The sequence below is a fragment of the Mangifera indica genome, chromosome 5 (genome assembly GCF_011075055.1).
Source record: "Mangifera indica cultivar Alphonso chromosome 5, CATAS_Mindica_2.1, whole genome shotgun sequence".
NCBI lineage: Eukaryota > Viridiplantae > Streptophyta > Magnoliopsida > Sapindales > Anacardiaceae > Mangifera > Mangifera indica.
In genome coordinates, this window is record NC_058141.1 from 9,466,829 (window position 1) to 9,483,798 (window position 16,970).

Genomic DNA, 16,970 nt, shown 5'->3' on the forward strand with positions numbered 1-16,970 from the left:
TAAAACGACAAAATGATGAGTACTCACGTGATAAGTAGATCTTTAAGTTTAACATGAGGATGCCAAGTGTAAAAATGAATTACACTTGGCATGAGTTTTATTTATTCTAAAATAAGCCAAACCAACTTCCAAGAAGATATATTTGATTGCAAGAGGCAACATTACTTTAGCAGTAGAGAAAAAGGACAATTCCCCCCGATGCCCATTTTGCATCTACCAATTAACATATGAATGCATTTGTTATGTTAGAACTTGAAACTCAGTGAAGTAATTCAAACATCATTATAGGCCATTGTCATCCACCAGAAATTAGAACCTGATTTATCTTACAACAAATAGATTGAAAGGACACAATACATCAATCACTCAAAAATGTTTGGAAATAAAAAGAATTAATTGTATTTAATTCAATGAAATTGAAGAAAATTCGCCCACCAATATTAGTTACTTCAGAAGCCAATGATTATAGACAAAATACTTGTGGAAGTAATTGTTTAAAAAGTTTAGGTCAAAGGACTTATTCTAACCGAAAGTTTTCTCTTTTCTCAAGTTTTTATCATTATTTTTTAAAAACTTAAATATCTGTCTATTATTTTTTGTTGTTTTGTAAATATACTAGTGATCTTTCAGAGATGATTTAAGTTATGTGAAAAAATGGTTTAGATTTTAGATAAAAGGATCAAGTAGCTTAGGAATTGACAAATTCCCTTGGCAAATGTGCTTCAAAGGAACCACAAAGTTGAAGAATGTACCTGAGAGACGGAGCAGGATATGAGAGAAAAGTATCCTAAGTTGTTTCTAACAAATTTTGAGGAAAGATTTCTAATAAGGGAGAGGAATTGTAACCCCATAGGTAACATTTCAAGGGCATTATAGTCATTTCTATGATTATTGTTGATATTTTAGTGAGTTGGCATGAATTTAATGATAAAGTATGAAATTGCAAAGAGAAGATACCCTGTATGGGATGGTTATAACAGGGTATCAATTGTCACATTAGCTAGAATAGACATGCATTATGATAATTTGAATTCAAGTGACATATGGTCGTGTGCGATGAAGGCACACACCCATGTGTGGTGTTACGAGCTACTAGTTTATATTTGGTAAGTTAGCTGTGTTTTAGGGAATTTTATCCCTAACCAAATGTACAAACCTTTTGTAAAAAGAGATAGAAAAGAGGTTTGAGAATTTCCTTTATTCTTGGTGGCAGTTCTGACATATTTTTTTGACAAAGAAGATGGTGGTTATTATAGGAAAAATAAGGGAAGAGAGAGTTAAACCAAGTTTTTAGGCAACAGATTTTAGAGGAAGTAGGGCTCTCATACTTCTATAATTATGATTTTGCTAAAGATGGACTATGGTTCTTTCCCATGCCAATCAAGTTTATATGATGAATCGAATAGTTGACTGTTGAATTGAGTATTTTTATGTTCACAAGTTCTTATATACTTTATGATTGAATCGAGAGATGTGACAAGTATATGTGTAGTTTTGGGTAGAGGATATGACATCCATAGTGATGGTTATTTTTGATGATTTTTCTTTGGTGTAATGTTGTAGTTTATTGACTGATTATACTTGCAATTATAATGTGTGAAATTAGGCAAATCACATGTTTGATCGGTGTATTCTGTTTATGGCATTATTGTTAGTTTAAAGATGCTTAATACCTGATGTATATGTCATGGAAAACCGTTGATATGGTGGAAACCTATAAAGATCAAGTTAGGGTGTGAAATTAAGCCTGCGTATCTATTTTTTAGGTTTGACACTGAAAAACTATTTTGAATGGCTAAAATTAATCTAAATGGGGTGAATAGGTTCTTTAAAAAAAATGAATTCTTTTAAACAAACCAAATTTATTCACAAGAGTAATCAAATAATTAATTTCAACAAAATAAATAAGCATGAAAAATTTAATGCATACAAGCAATTAATACAAATAATCAACAAACAATAAACAATTAATAAGAGCTTAAATAAATAGTAGAGTTTAGAAAAGCTCAATTTAGAGTGGTTAAAAGCTTTCTCTTGCAAGCCTCTTATATCTATTTTTCCAAGCAAACTGCTTTGGAGTTCTACTATCACTTGAAAAACTTATTTACACTTAATTTGTCTGAGATTACATCCAATACACTAGTTGATATGGGATTTCACCCACAAGTGATTGAAATATAGAGGTTTGAGTTTTAAATACCTTATAAAGGCTAGAAGTATGAGTTTTGCACAAATATACTCTCAAATATATGAGTTCAAACTTAGTGAGAGATTTGAAGAAAGGAACAGAGAATAAGCAAAGAGAGAGAATAACAAGATTTTCTCTATTTCATTTTTCTTTCTTATGTGTGTGTAACCTTCCACTCTTTAAATAGAGCTCAATTTATAGAAATTGAGTGACGAGGTTGAGCAACGTTTCTCTTGAGCTTGAGTTGCTTTGACAAAAATAGTCATTTATGTGCTAAAAACGATGTTTTGCTCTTAAAAATCCATAGGCATGGTTGGCATGTTTAAAGAGTATGATTGGCATCTGAATTTTATGGCTAAGTCAATCTTGGTCAGAGTTCCCAATGGATAGCTTTAAATGTACTAAACATGTGTGACACTTTCTTAGCACAGAAGGCTTACTTCATTTCATTGTTTTTGTAAAAATTCCAAAAGCTTGAACGACTTTCATGCCAACTTGTACACGATTGATATACTGACTTGATTTTACAAAGGGCACGGTTGGCATAATTGAAGTATTACTGGACATTACACTCTAACTACTTAAAATGTATGGTTGGCAAAGCATTTTGCACAGTTAAACAAGGATTAAAGCGCGTGACTGGAATAAATTTTACACAACTGGAATTTTCTTCTGGAGTCATGACTGGAATGAATTTTGCATTGCTAACATATTTGCTTGGAATGATTTAGCACCACTGGAAGACACACTAGAACTTAACACCTTTTTGGGTTCCAAAATCATGTTTTGATACCATAAATGTAACACCATTTTCTAGAGACATACCCTTACACAGAATATGGCCTAAAGAAACATGCATTGCTTGATTTCTTAATTAAAGACAATGAAATTTAAGAGCATGTAATTAATTCACTTATAATTAAAAGAATGCAAAAATATGTCAACTAGATAAATACTTTAAATGCAATAAAACCTTTCTTTATTACAAAATAAATATTTGAAAGTAACTAAGAATTTCTACAGTGCATAAATGGAAACAAAAACACATACATAAGAGAATTTTTAAAAATGATGATTCTGCCCCTCGCTCTAATGCAACAGCTCAACTAGATTATTGGCTCCCTCACATACCTCGCTACTCGTCTCAACCTAAAAAACCAAAAAAATGAATGTGTGAGTGAAAACACTTTGGAAGTTGGTGACATCTCGATACTATGCACAAAGCATAAAACTAAAATTCTAATGTTACATTGTTAAATATACTTATGGCTAAAGCGGATGTTTTTTGGCTTTCTACCTTGCCTATCCATCTATTCTCGACATCCTTGTGTCTTATATATATCGATCATCTTACACAAACCAGTAAGGCCTAAACTAATCTCAACATCTCTAATGCCCTAATGAAAACAAATGACACCTTGCGTGAAAAAATTTGTCAATTGGATAAATGCTTTAAATGCAATAAACCCTTCATTATTAAAAAATAAATGTCTAAAAGTAACTAAGAATCTCTACAGTGCATCAATGGAAACGAAAACACATGTAGTAGATAATTTTTAAAAATGATGATTTTGCTTCTCACCCTCATGCAACAACTTTTCTAGACCGCTGACTCCTCCACATACCTCGCTACTCGTCTCAACCTACAAAACCACAAAAATGAATGTGTGAGTGAAACTATGCACAAAGCATAAAACTAAAATCCAGGTGTTCTATCATTAAATATACTTGTGGCTAAAGCAGATGTTTTCTGGCTTTTTACCTTACCTATTTGTCTATTCTTGACATCCTTATGTCTTGTATACATCGATCATCTCACACAAACTAATAAGGCCTAAACTAATCTTAGCATCTCTAATGCCCTAATTAAAACAAATAACACCTTGCATGTCTACTCAATATATAGCCTTGTGCACGTGTCATACTATTTGTGAATCTTTATATGGTCACAACTCGACACTCTCGTGCTCTGACATAAGCCATCCATAAAGGTTATTAAGGCCTAAGCTGATATTGATATATCTGATACCCTCGAGAAAACATAAGACACCTTGCATGCCATTATCGATCCTGCCTTATGCACATGTTATACAGTCTATTCGGCTAGCTATCTAGGACACCCTAGTCATATAGGAATAATTTAGTAGTAGTCTCTTCCTTTATCACATAAGCTAATTAGAACTACTGTTTAAACCATCTTGGGATGACCTTTATTGTAGGTATATATGTGATGCATCCCACTGACCATGTGAAGAAATATCTAAGAAGCCATAATCTTTATCATGCATATTTGAATAAACTGAGTGGTTATGTGCCTTCGAGTCGAGTGCATGATGCATCTTATAGATATCTATCCCTATTGCTTTCACAAATCTTACATTTACGCATACAACTAGTGGTTATCTTGATGTGAATCACTTGCCTTAACTTTTTTTATTTTTGACCCAGATCTGACTCGATCAAGGTCATGTGTTGTCTTTCACATAGTTAGACACTTCTTTTATCTTTAACTATTTTAATTTATCTGCTAAGGTGTTTTATTATGTTTCTTTCTTCTTCCTCATCTTTACATTTAACTTACGGGTAAAATAGTCTTTTTATTTTATTACAAATATCTTACACAGACATCCCTTGTCTCTTCTTACATAGGTGTACTCTTAATTTACCTTCTTATGCTTCTTCTTAGACAAAATAAACAGGTATACTTGGTAAAAAATGAATGTTTCTCTGATTTGATTCTATTTAGTCATTCTTCATTCTCATATTTGTCCACTTTTAGAAAGTCACATATGGGTGTGTGTTCCATACCACATGACTATATATGCCCTTTTTTAGAATGAGCATGCAAAAATTATGAAATTACTTATTTTGAACTAAAGACACATATACCAAGGCTCTAAACATGAGTTTAAACATCCTAGAGTTATATATTCTAACATATCATATAACCATGCTTAAGATATTAATTCAAGTTCAATATCATTCTTATATGTAGTTTTAACTTATCAAAATAGTTCACTACCCTAATATTTCATTTCCTATTAGTACCATTCAATCAATAAAACTACTCCTAAAAATTTCAGAGACATCACTTACTATCATGATGAATATACGAACCAACTTTTGAATATGTATTAATCATGTTACTGTCATAATAATAAAGTTTACAAGCTAAAGTCATTTAGCAAAACACATTCTAATCGTCCTTAATAGCCTAATATAAGCAATAGATTGTAACCATAGATCATAACAATTGTCTTAAAGAGAAATAAGCTGACAAGTCGCCATACTGACTTGGCTTCCATAGCTTGCAAGTTCTTGGTGTTGCTATATGGATTCTGATGATTGTAGGCTCCTCTCTAATGATTATGATCCTTCTTTTTCTCTTTTCCCTTTTTACTCCTTGGGTTAGGCGGCTACTAGGGTAAAATTCTCTCAAAATGATCAAACCTTACATTTAAATACAAATCCTGCCTAGTCACGATACACATGCGTATGCCTTTTTTTAATTAACAAGTTTCACACACTCATGTGAAGTGACTTTCTTACCCTTTTCAGGTACGAACGAATGTCACTCTTGTAATGCATAATTGTTCACATTATAAATCCATTTAATGACACTCCAAATATAATTCTAAATATAAAAAAAGACTAAAATGCCTTCAGGTTTACTTATGGGTGTTACATGTTACCTCCTTATAAGTGTTACATGTTACCTCCTTATGGATTCCTTTCCAGTGATTCCATCTTTACTAAGGATTGGGCAGTAAAATAGTCAGGATCTTTGAATTAGATGCAGTGGTTTAGATTTTTTGCTTCTAAGTTTAACTCAAATTCTTATGCAATGAATGATATGAGTATCCCAAATTGAATGGCATGATCATCATTCTTAATGTAGTACAATTTGTGTATTAGTTATCTAGTAGTATCAACTTGTATTCTATGGCGAGTAGCAAACATCAACTTTAAATCTTGAACAAAGACTAATCCATTTAAATCTGTTCTAGCATTCAAAGTGTAGGTGATAATCCTATGAAGTACTCTGTACACTGATTATCCAATTTCCTTTATTTTGAAAGATGTGAATGATATGTTTCCCTTCCTCTTAATACAATCCAAGCATCAGATTGATTAAAGTTTGATGGGGTATTTAACATCCCTTCATAGTCATATTCTAACCATGTATTAAGCATTTTTTGAGTGATTGTACGATCCTCATAGTCTAAAACTCATAGTAAAGTCCATAATGTTATCTCTGGAATTTGTTTGCAACTTTAAAGAGTTATAGAACTTATATACCAGATTCTTGTAAGCATGAAATCTCATGAAAAATAAATTCTTCCACTTAATTGTGTTTACTATTTCCATAAACTCATTTGCAATTCTAATTTCATCTAGGATAGACAAATAAACACTTTTACCTATATAAATATTTCTATGCTTAATTGCATGCAAACACTTCTTTGGTTCATCATTCCAATAACAATATCATAGGGAACAACTTTAAAAAGAGTAGAATGAAAGGTACTTGCACCCTTTGTTCTCTTAGTTCTTAGACCCATTGATGAAGTTGGAGCACAAAGACTAAAAAAGTTTGAGAACTTATGAGATGGAAGACTTATCAACAAGATTAAGGATCCATGGAGAAAAATCTTTGTTAAGGTGATAAATGATGCAAAAAATGGTGAAGAGATGTTGAATAATGATATGAATATAAATTAATATGTTATCCTTCGTGCGAGTTTTTAGCAAGAAAAAGGAAGAGATTTTGGGGAGAATAGTTGTCGACAAGAAGAGAAGTTAGTGATTTTGGAAAAAGAAAAAAATAGGAAAGTTATGGTGCAAGAAGATGTCGATTAGGAAAGCACTTTTCCCTTTTAATAAAGGGCACTGGCATAGGCGGCATGTGAAGCACTTTTTGTGCATGCCAATCGTGTCACACAAAGAAAACATATGATAATGAATTTTTAAAACTAAAATAAATTATATATATAATGAATTTTTTTAACTAAAATAAAGGATATATATAATAATTTTTTTTAATTTGAAAATCATGTCGGGTGTGAATGCATAGATTATCAACTAGAAGATAATGATTTCTTTTTTACGAACAGGGTGAAATAGGTGGCTCCAATTGAGCATGCCAGTTGTGCCAAAAAGGAAAATTCAAAAATTTAACATAGGAGCCGATTGTGTATCAATCGATCCTGACTTATATTCGGACACATTTTTAGAAATTTGGTTGAGCCTATTGATGGTAACTTGGACCATAAATGGCAGGTTCATGCAAGCCTTTTAGAAGAAATTTTTGCAAAAAAAGAAATTCAATTTTGCAATGACCATAATATCTCAAAACATGAATTTTGGATATTGTGACCGAATCAAAGACATTTGATATAATTCAATATTTAATCAACTTTGAATACAAGTTTGAATTGATTCGATTCAAATTCACGTTAAGCGTTTATGTCATGTAAATGTCAATGCATTTTCAAATAATCACAACATTCACATTTTATTCAAGTAGCATACATATCAAAAACTCAATCAATGTTGCATTAAAAATCATTGCAAACATGAATCATAGAGATGAAAACATTATGCACTTACTTGGTTTGCATTGATCATCTTAAGCTCCCTTCTTATGAAGCAAAACCTATCTTTATCAAATGGCTTGGTAAAAATATCAACAAATTGATTAGTTGTATCAATAAATTCAATTTTGATATCACCCTTGCTAACATGATCATGCAAAAATGATGTTTAATGTCTATATATTTTGTTATAGAACGCAAAATAGGATTTTTAGAAAGTTGGAAGGCACTTGTAATATCATAAACTATTGGAATATTTTTCATTTCAAAACCATAGTTCATTAATTGTTAACTTATCCATAAAAGTTATGCATAATAACTAGCTGCGAAAATGTATTCAGCTTTTGTAGTATAAGTTGCCAATAAGTTTTGTTTCTTTGAAAACCATGGGACCAATATGTTTCCTAAAAATTGACTAGTGCCACTAATGTTTTTCGTATCAATCTTATATCCCCCGAAATCAATTTTCAAAAAATTCCCTTAATTCGAATAATAACCCATTAAGATACCATAAACCAATGCTTAAGGTGCCCTTAAGGTATCTAAAAATTCTTTTCACGACACTTAAGTGTGTTTCCTTGGGATTAGCTTGAAACCTAGCACATATGCATACATTAAACATGATATTGGGCCTTGATGTCATTAAATAAAATAACGCACCTATCATGCCTCTATATGATTTAATATCAACATTTTTACTTATTTTATCCACATCTAACATGATTGAGGTGTTTATCAGAGTGAGTTGTTATTTTGCATCACTCATATTGAATCTTTTGAGGAGGACATTCATATACTTTGATTAGTTGAGCAAAATTCCCTCCTTAAGTTGTTTGATTTAAAGATCAAGGAAGTAGTTGAGCTCTCCTATCATATTCATTTTGAATTCTCCATGCATCATCTTAGAAAACTCTCTATATAGGGATTCATTAGTGACACCAAAGATGATATCATCCACATAAATTTGAATTATTAAAACATCATGCTTATGTCTTTTTATAAATGAGGTGGTGTCTAGCTTTTCTTTTGTAAAATCATTTTAACTAAGAAAAGTGTTCAATCTTTCATACCAAGCTCTAGGAGCTTGTTTTAATCCATAAAGAGTTTTTACGAGTTTGAAAGCATGGTTTGGAAATTCATTATTTTCAAAACCAAAAGGTTGTTCAACATATACTTCCTCTTGCATAAAACCATTTAAAAAGACATTTTTAACGTCCATTTGAAATGATTTAAAGTCTAAATGGAATGCATAAACAAGTAATATTCTAATAGTTTTTAATCTAGTACGAGAGTATAAGTTTCATCAAAATCAATACCTTTCTCTTGAAAGTAGCCTTGAACAACTAGTCCAACCTTGCTTCTTACAACAATACTGACTTCATCTGTCTTGTTTCGGTATACCCATTTTGTGTCAATGGCAGGATGATCCGTTAGCCTTAGAACTAGTTCCCAAACTTTGTTTCTCTCAAATTAATCTAATTATTCTTGCATTTTAAATACCCAACTCTCATCGTCAACACCTTTCTCTACTTTTTTAGGCTCTATTTGTGACAAAAATGCCACAAACTGACAAGTGTTTGTCAATGAAGCTATTGTCCTCACTCCTTGGGTAGGATCTCTGATGATCTTTTCTTCCTTCACTTCATCCTTCACCTTTGGATGTGTAGAATCTTTTTATAGTTCTTAAGGTTGCATAAATTCGTCTTCTTATTCTTCAACCTCAACTTGATGATCTTCTTTTGGTTGACATTAGTTTTCATTTATAGGTCTTCCATGAGCACAATGACTTTATCTTCATTTCTATTTTCTACACACTTAGAAAATTCATCAAATACCATATGTATAGATCCTTAAACTAAGAAAGTCCTTTGGAGGTGGTAAAGTAACCTAAGAAAATTGTTTTATTCGATTTGGTATCAAATTTTCTCAAGTTATCTTTACCATTATTGAACATAAAACATCTACATCCGAAGGGATGAAAGTATGCAATATTGGGTTTTTTCCTTTTAAATAACTCATTTGGAGTTTTCTTGAAGATTGACCTAATCATGACTCTATTTATAATGTAGCATGATGTGTCAATGGTTTCACCCAAAAAATACTTTGGTAAATTGTACTCACACAATATGGTCCTAGTCATTTTTATAAGTGTTTTATTTTTTCTCTTAATAACTCCATTCTCTTGAGGTGTCATCAATGCCAAAAAATTATGTTCAATCTCATGCTTATTGTAAAATATTTCAAAATATAAATTTTCAAATTCTTTTTCATGATCACTTATAATGCTTGTAATTTTATATTCTACTTGGTTTTGCAATTTCTTAACAAATGAAACAAATGCATGGAATGCATCACTTTTATGAGCAAGAAGCATGATCTAAGTAAATCTTAAAAAGTCATTAACAATCATAAAACAATAATGTTTTCCACCTAGACTTGTAGCTTTAGATGGTTCACACAAATTCATATGTAAAAGTTAAAGGGGTCTTGAGGTTGGAACATAATTTTTAGATTTAAATCAAATTCTTGTTTGTTTGCCTTTTATGCAAGCATCACACATATGACCCTCTTTTAAAATCAACTTTGGCAAACTTTTTACTAAATTTCTTTTAGAAAGTTTTTATAAAACATTAATGGTTATATGTTCTAATCTCATATGTCATAGCTACATATTTTCCTCATTGGTTAACATGAGACATAGTTCTCTAGATGTAATGTCATACAAGTCTATAATGTGCACATTTTAATGCCTATGGCCAATGAATGCAACTACATTTGTGCTAGCATCAACAATCTAACAACATAAGGAGTAAAAACTAATTTTAAAGCCCTTATCACATAATTAACTTATACTAAGTAAATTTTGTTTAAGATTTTCAACAAACAATACATCATTAATGGAGAAAGATGAGTTGCCTCTATTTTTGGCCTTTAATGAGGAGAATAGGCTTTTATCTCTTAACATGTGTCTTGAGCATCCACTATCCAAGTACCACTTGCCAAAGGACCTTAAAGAAGATTGATAATATGCCTACAACACAAATTAATTTATTTACTCTTTGGTTCATAAATAGTTTTGGATCTAACAATGTTAGTTTTTACTATCCCTTTAGAAGCCTAAACTTTTTTAATTTAAAAAGGCTTACCATTCCTAATTGGACATAATCTAATAGTATGCCCTACAAAGGAACAAAATTTGAATTTCATGCACATACATGTGGTTTCTTTAAAGGCCTAAATGAGTTTGCATAATACCCATAAATTTGTCTAAGGGTATTATCATCTTTTGGTTTTTCATATGATTGTTTGTGATTAATGAACTCAACATATGTGGATTTGGGCTTCCACACTTGTGTATGTCATGACAAGGGTAAAATAGTCTTTTCCCATAAGAATAGTGAAGTTGGTTAAGTAAGGAAGACATGCATGTCGATAGTACACGTCTATATGTCATGTCTGTGTATGGTTAGCAAGTTTGAATTTTAGATAAGTATGTGTTTCACGAGGATTTTGAAATGTGTAATTAATTCCAAACATGTCATTATTGGGTAATGACATGCATGCCTATTTGTGAATAGTGCATACCTATGTATCATGATTTTAATTGAAAATAAAAAGAACGCATTCACGTTTGGTTGGGGTTACCCTATTATTTTCTTTAGAGAATAGAGAACTTACAAGAGATTTTTAAGTGCTTTGAGGTTATGGATGCAAGAGGAGGTTGAAAAAGATTATCTAAAGTCACATGAAGGTCAATTGCTCCACCAGAGGAAAGGTAAGTAGGCAAACTCTAATGCAAGTCTTATGTATTTTTTGTTGCTCTACAAATGTTAATCATGCATTAAGGAAATATATTCATAAATTAATTAAATTATTTTAGGTCTTTTTTTTGTGTGTGTGTTTATTACTCATATGATTGTACACATTTATGTTTGGCTTTGTCTTGATAATAGAGAGAGTATATTCTGCTAAGTGATTTATGCCCATGTGGTTAGGTGTGAATGGATTAATTATAGATGTCAATTTTATCAAGAACTCCTATAAGATGCATCTGCGATGGCATGTAATGAACTAAATACATTTATAGTTAATATTTTGTATGCTTTAGTGTAAAGCTACTGGAATTCGGTATTGATGAAATGATTAAGTATGTTTGCTATACAAGTTTGTTGTGTTAGGACTGTCGTTTTGAGTATATGGTGATAGAGTCATTTAGCATGAGCTTAGTAATGATATATGGATGAATTTGATGTTGTTTATGGTGTTAAAGGATTAAAAGATGCAAAGATGTTCATAACAAAATTCTGGAAGATGCAGAGTATATTCTGCTAAGTGATTTATGCCTATATGGTTAGGTGTGAATGGATTAATTATAGATATCAATTTTATCAAAAACTCCTGTAAGATGCATCTGTGATGGCATGTAATGAACTAAATATGTTTATAGTTAATATTATGTAAGCTTTAGAGAAAAGGTATTGGGATTAGGTATTGATAAAGTGATTAAATATGTTTGCTATGCAAGTTTGTTGCGTTGGGACTGATGTTTTGAGTATATAGTGGTAGAGTCATTTGGCATGAGCTTAGTAATGATATATAGATGAATTCGATGTTATTCGTGGTGTTAAATGGATTGGAAGATGCAAAGATGTTTATAACAAAATTCTAGAAAATTTGTGACACACACCAGTAATGTCATGGGAGTATGGAATTGGGAATTGACACATGCTTATGTGGCATGAAACAGATGGTCATGTGTCTTGCCCTAAAGGTACACTCTTGTGTGTATAGTTTGCATGCCTATATAGATAGAACAATACATCGTCATGTGTGATAAATACACACCTGTGCATTTTTGGAGAAATTTGGAAACAGGGGCATAGGAAGTACATAGATAGTATATGAGGTTCTGATATGAGTAAATGAGTTTAGAAATGACTACTTTACCCTTATAAGAAAGAATTATGAGGAAATATGGTATAAGACCCTAACAAAGGCAAAATAAAAAAGAAAATGGATAAATATATCAGATTATATGGAAAATGGCATAAACGTAATTTGGGTATGCCCGACTATGTGGACAACAACATGAACCCTAATCAAAGTGATTTCGAGTAAAAAACTAGAAGCAATATACCATGATATTATGACTTATCACTAAGTTGTGTGTAATGTGATGTATCACCAAGCCATGTGTAGTGTGATCATGCCACCAAGCTATGTGTAGTATGGATATAAAAACATCAAGGCTAATATGTGTGACCTTGATACCTCTAGAGGATTATGTATTGACGCAGGGCTTCTTAGCATCTGGGATGTTGGTGCAAGCACTAATGATAGGCATCGTAGCATATGGGATACATGTGCTATAACAAGAGAGGCCCGAGGTCTCCTTACTTTTATGATATGGTATCCTTAGCCCAAAACCCCGACCCATATGTGCATTGGGTGCACCTTATGATTGACATTTAGGATGTCTCATGCTTTCACCAGACTTCTAGAACATTAATGTACATTATTTGGCATTAGTCATTCAAAATGACACCACCACAAAGGATTGGGTATTGGACACTGAGATGATTTGGATGGGCATCAAGAATGTTAGATAAACATCTGAAACATCACAAGGAGATTGATTAAGGGACACGTGGGAGAATATTATTGATTAATGTGTTTTGTGCTTACCTATTTATTTAGTGTGTTTTACTCACCATTTTTTTCTTTTTGTTGTTTTGTAGGTATGGTTGTAGAGCTGTAGAGCAACGACGGGGAGCCAACTAGTCAACTTAGGATAACATATGAGATATAGGTGTTTTAGTTATTTTGCATACTATGTTATAATTATATATTTGAGTTTATTGTTATAGTTTATACACTTTGGTTTGTGACTCTGGATTTTAAACACTGGGATTGGTATTATGTTTTTTTTATGATTTATTACACTTTTGAGGTTATGAAAGAGAATTAATTTATCATAAAAGTTGATTATCTGTACTGCGAATCTAAGTAAGAAAGTCTCAGGCAACATACATCTTTAGATTCCTATTCTAGGTAGAGGTATGTATCTAAAGCAGAGTGTTACAGTTTGTGAAAAGATTACTTATATTATATCCTAGACTTTCTTTATTAAGACTACTTATTTGTGAGGCAAGCATTTCATCCAACCTTTTAGTGCCAATTTTAAAATTTTCAAATAACTCATTTGAACTTAACACTTTCTTCTTTAATTCTTCTTGTTTTTCTTTAATGCATGTAAATTCCTTTTGCATGATTCTTTTTCATTTGATACAACTTCAAAATTAATCTTTAATTTATCATGCCCATATGGGAGTGTGTTATGCTCCTTTTTAATGTATGCTAATTGTTTCTTTAATACTTTGTATTTAGTTTCCATGCTCTCATAGTCATCCATTAATGATTCAAATGCATATTACAATTCATTTAAAGAATATGAGTTTGGATCATTTACCTCATCTTCTGAGTCACTCTTGGCCATGAAACATATGTTGGCCTTTTCATCTTCTGACTTACTCTTATCGCTTGAGTCATCACTTCTACTCCATATTACAGTAAGAACCGTCTTTTTAAGCCTCCTTTCCTTTTTCTCCTTCTTCTTATTTCTTAAGGGACAATCTTGGTGAATGTGGCCCGAATTCTTGCATTCATAGCAAATTATTTCTTTGTTACTCTTTTCGACATCTTTCTTGGTTCTTCTTTGTCTAGCAAACTTCTTTCCTTGGTTCCTCTTTGATCTTGATAGGAATTTGCTAAATTTCCTAGTTAGAAGACTCACATCATTTTCATTCATGGAAAAGTTTGCTTCCTTTTCCTTTTTATCAACAACTTTCAAGGCAATGTCCCTGTTTGTCTTAACTTCCTCTTCTTTGGTTTCCTCTTCATCTCATAGGTAAAGAGACTTCCTATATTACTAAGATTCTTGAACTTTTCAATAGTCGTTACTTTTATGGTCCAAAAATCTGGTAATGATCTCAAAATCTTCTTCACTAATTTGATAGTCTCAAATTTCTTTCTAAGTTCATTGAGATCATTTACTAAGTTAGAGAACCACTTGTACATGTCAGTGATGTTCTCTTCGGACTTCATTCCAAATAATTTGTATTCTCGAAAAAGAAGTTCAATCTTTGACTCTTTAACTTGGCTTGCTTCCTCATGAGTGGTTTGGAGTATGGTCCAAACTTCTTTAGTGGACTTACAAACTGATACCCTATTAAATTTGATAGCATCAAGAGCACAAAACAATATGCTAATAGTTTTAGCATTTAAGCTCATCATTTTTTTCATCATCATCATTAAAGTCTATTTCATTTTTCTGTTCATTCGTCCTAAGATCCATTGGCACTGAATCATCATGTTCAATAATTTTTCATAATTTTATAGCTAAGTCAATCTTAGTTAGAGTTCCCAACAGATAGCTTTAAATGCACTAAGCATGTGAAATACTTTCTTGGCACAGAAGGTTTGCTTCATTCTTTGTTTTTTGTAAAAATTCTAGAAGCTTGAACAACTTCTATGCCGACTTATGTATTGGCTTGATTTTACAAAAGTCATGGTTGGCACAATTAAAACATGACTAGAAATTGCACTTTGACTACTTCAAATGCATGGTTGGCAAAGCATTTTACGTAGTTGGATAAGGATTAAAAAGCACGACTAGAATGAATTTTGCACGGCTAGCATGGTTGCTAGGAATGATTAAGCATGGCTAGAAGAATTGAAGAACACAATTGCCATTTCATGAAAAAACACAATTAGAAAGAATTCAAGAGCATGACTGGAAGTATGGTTGCACAGCTAGACAATTAAAGTGGCATGGCAGGACATTCAACTTTCTCTTTGAATTTTAACAAATTTCTAAAAGGTTGAACAAGAGGTGCATGACTAAAACACTATTAGTGTCCAATTACATGTTCTTCAATACAACCTTATTCTACAAATTTCACACTTCATTTGTTTTGTCCATTTTGTAATGTTTTAATACATTTTTTGAACATGTTTGCATTTTTAGCTTTTGTTTTTATCATCATCAAAACACCAAGGGTCCAGTAGACACATGGTCATGTATTATGAGATACACTCATGTATGCATAAAACTCACATTTTAGATTAAGTTTTCTGATGTTTGGGTGACTATTGGACGTTGTTGACCATTGAATAGTCAACTAAGCTATGAAATTCACCTATTTATGTTATATGTATGAGCTTGTGTGAGGTGAAATAACTAAAATAGCTTTAAGAAGTACACTGGTCTAAGTGAAAGGAAATTGTAAAATGTTTAAGTTTGGAAGTAGGCACATACCCATCCTTGGAGAGACACATGCCTATGTGAGTCCTTAAAAAAAAACACAGAGAGTTTTCATAATGAATAAGGATTATGCATGGCATGAAGAAGAAATAAGCCCATGATAAGAAATAACACACTTGTCCCTATAGCACAAACGTGTCATCCCTTTGAGGGAATAATCATGTCTCATGCATAAGGAAAAGTTACACACCTATGTAACCTAGCATGGATGCCCGTGTGTACGAAAAAGTAAAGAAAGAAAATGGGAACTAGGCTAGAAGTTTATAGGTCATCTCGAGAGACAATATAGATATTCTATGTGTATAGTAATACCCAATGTGCCTAAGAGATAACAATATAATAGGGCACGAGTTATGGTTAAGGTGACAGTTAAAATGCACCCGAGGTGATTTGAGGTTTAAGATATATACATGTTAGACATTATAAGGTCGATACGAGCGGACACCATAAGTACATACTTTATACACCACTTATAGTAGGATATCATACCCACAGTAAGGTACTAGCTTACAGTAGAGCCTAATTGTGAAAATGATGCTCAGTCGTTCAATAGTGGTATAGGTACGTGGATTGCACAATGAGTGCTTACATCGCAAAGGTGTCAAATCCCTATATTTGATCTAAGCTGATCAACCTAGTAGACAACCATAAGATATAGCTTTCAGATGATAGTATTTTCACTTAGAGATTATATGGTGACTCTAGTTAGGGATCCAAAGAATAGTTCCATAGTGACCCAGGTAGGATATAGCTCGATCTGAGAGTTATGATATGTAGCCTAGATATTTCTGAGTTTAGTATGAGTTATAGATATGAAATATAGCACACATCATCATCCTAATAGGAATTTAGTGACAGACTCCAA

The 16,970-nt window shown here is 32.1% G+C and overlaps 1 long non-coding RNA gene across 1 annotated transcript; it reads right to left on the reverse strand.

Annotated features, from left to right (window-relative positions):
* Positions 1 to 3,139: 3,139 nt before the first annotated feature.
* Positions 3,140 to 9,536, reverse strand: LOC123215605. The gene is made up of 4 exons (XR_006502121.1): positions 9,099 to 9,536; positions 7,799 to 7,861; positions 3,771 to 3,831; positions 3,140 to 3,337 (listed from the first exon to the last, which is right to left on the reverse strand). It is a non-coding gene; the product is annotated as an uncharacterized LOC123215605 (long non-coding RNA).
* Between the last annotated feature and the right edge of the window lie 7,434 nt (positions 9,537 to 16,970).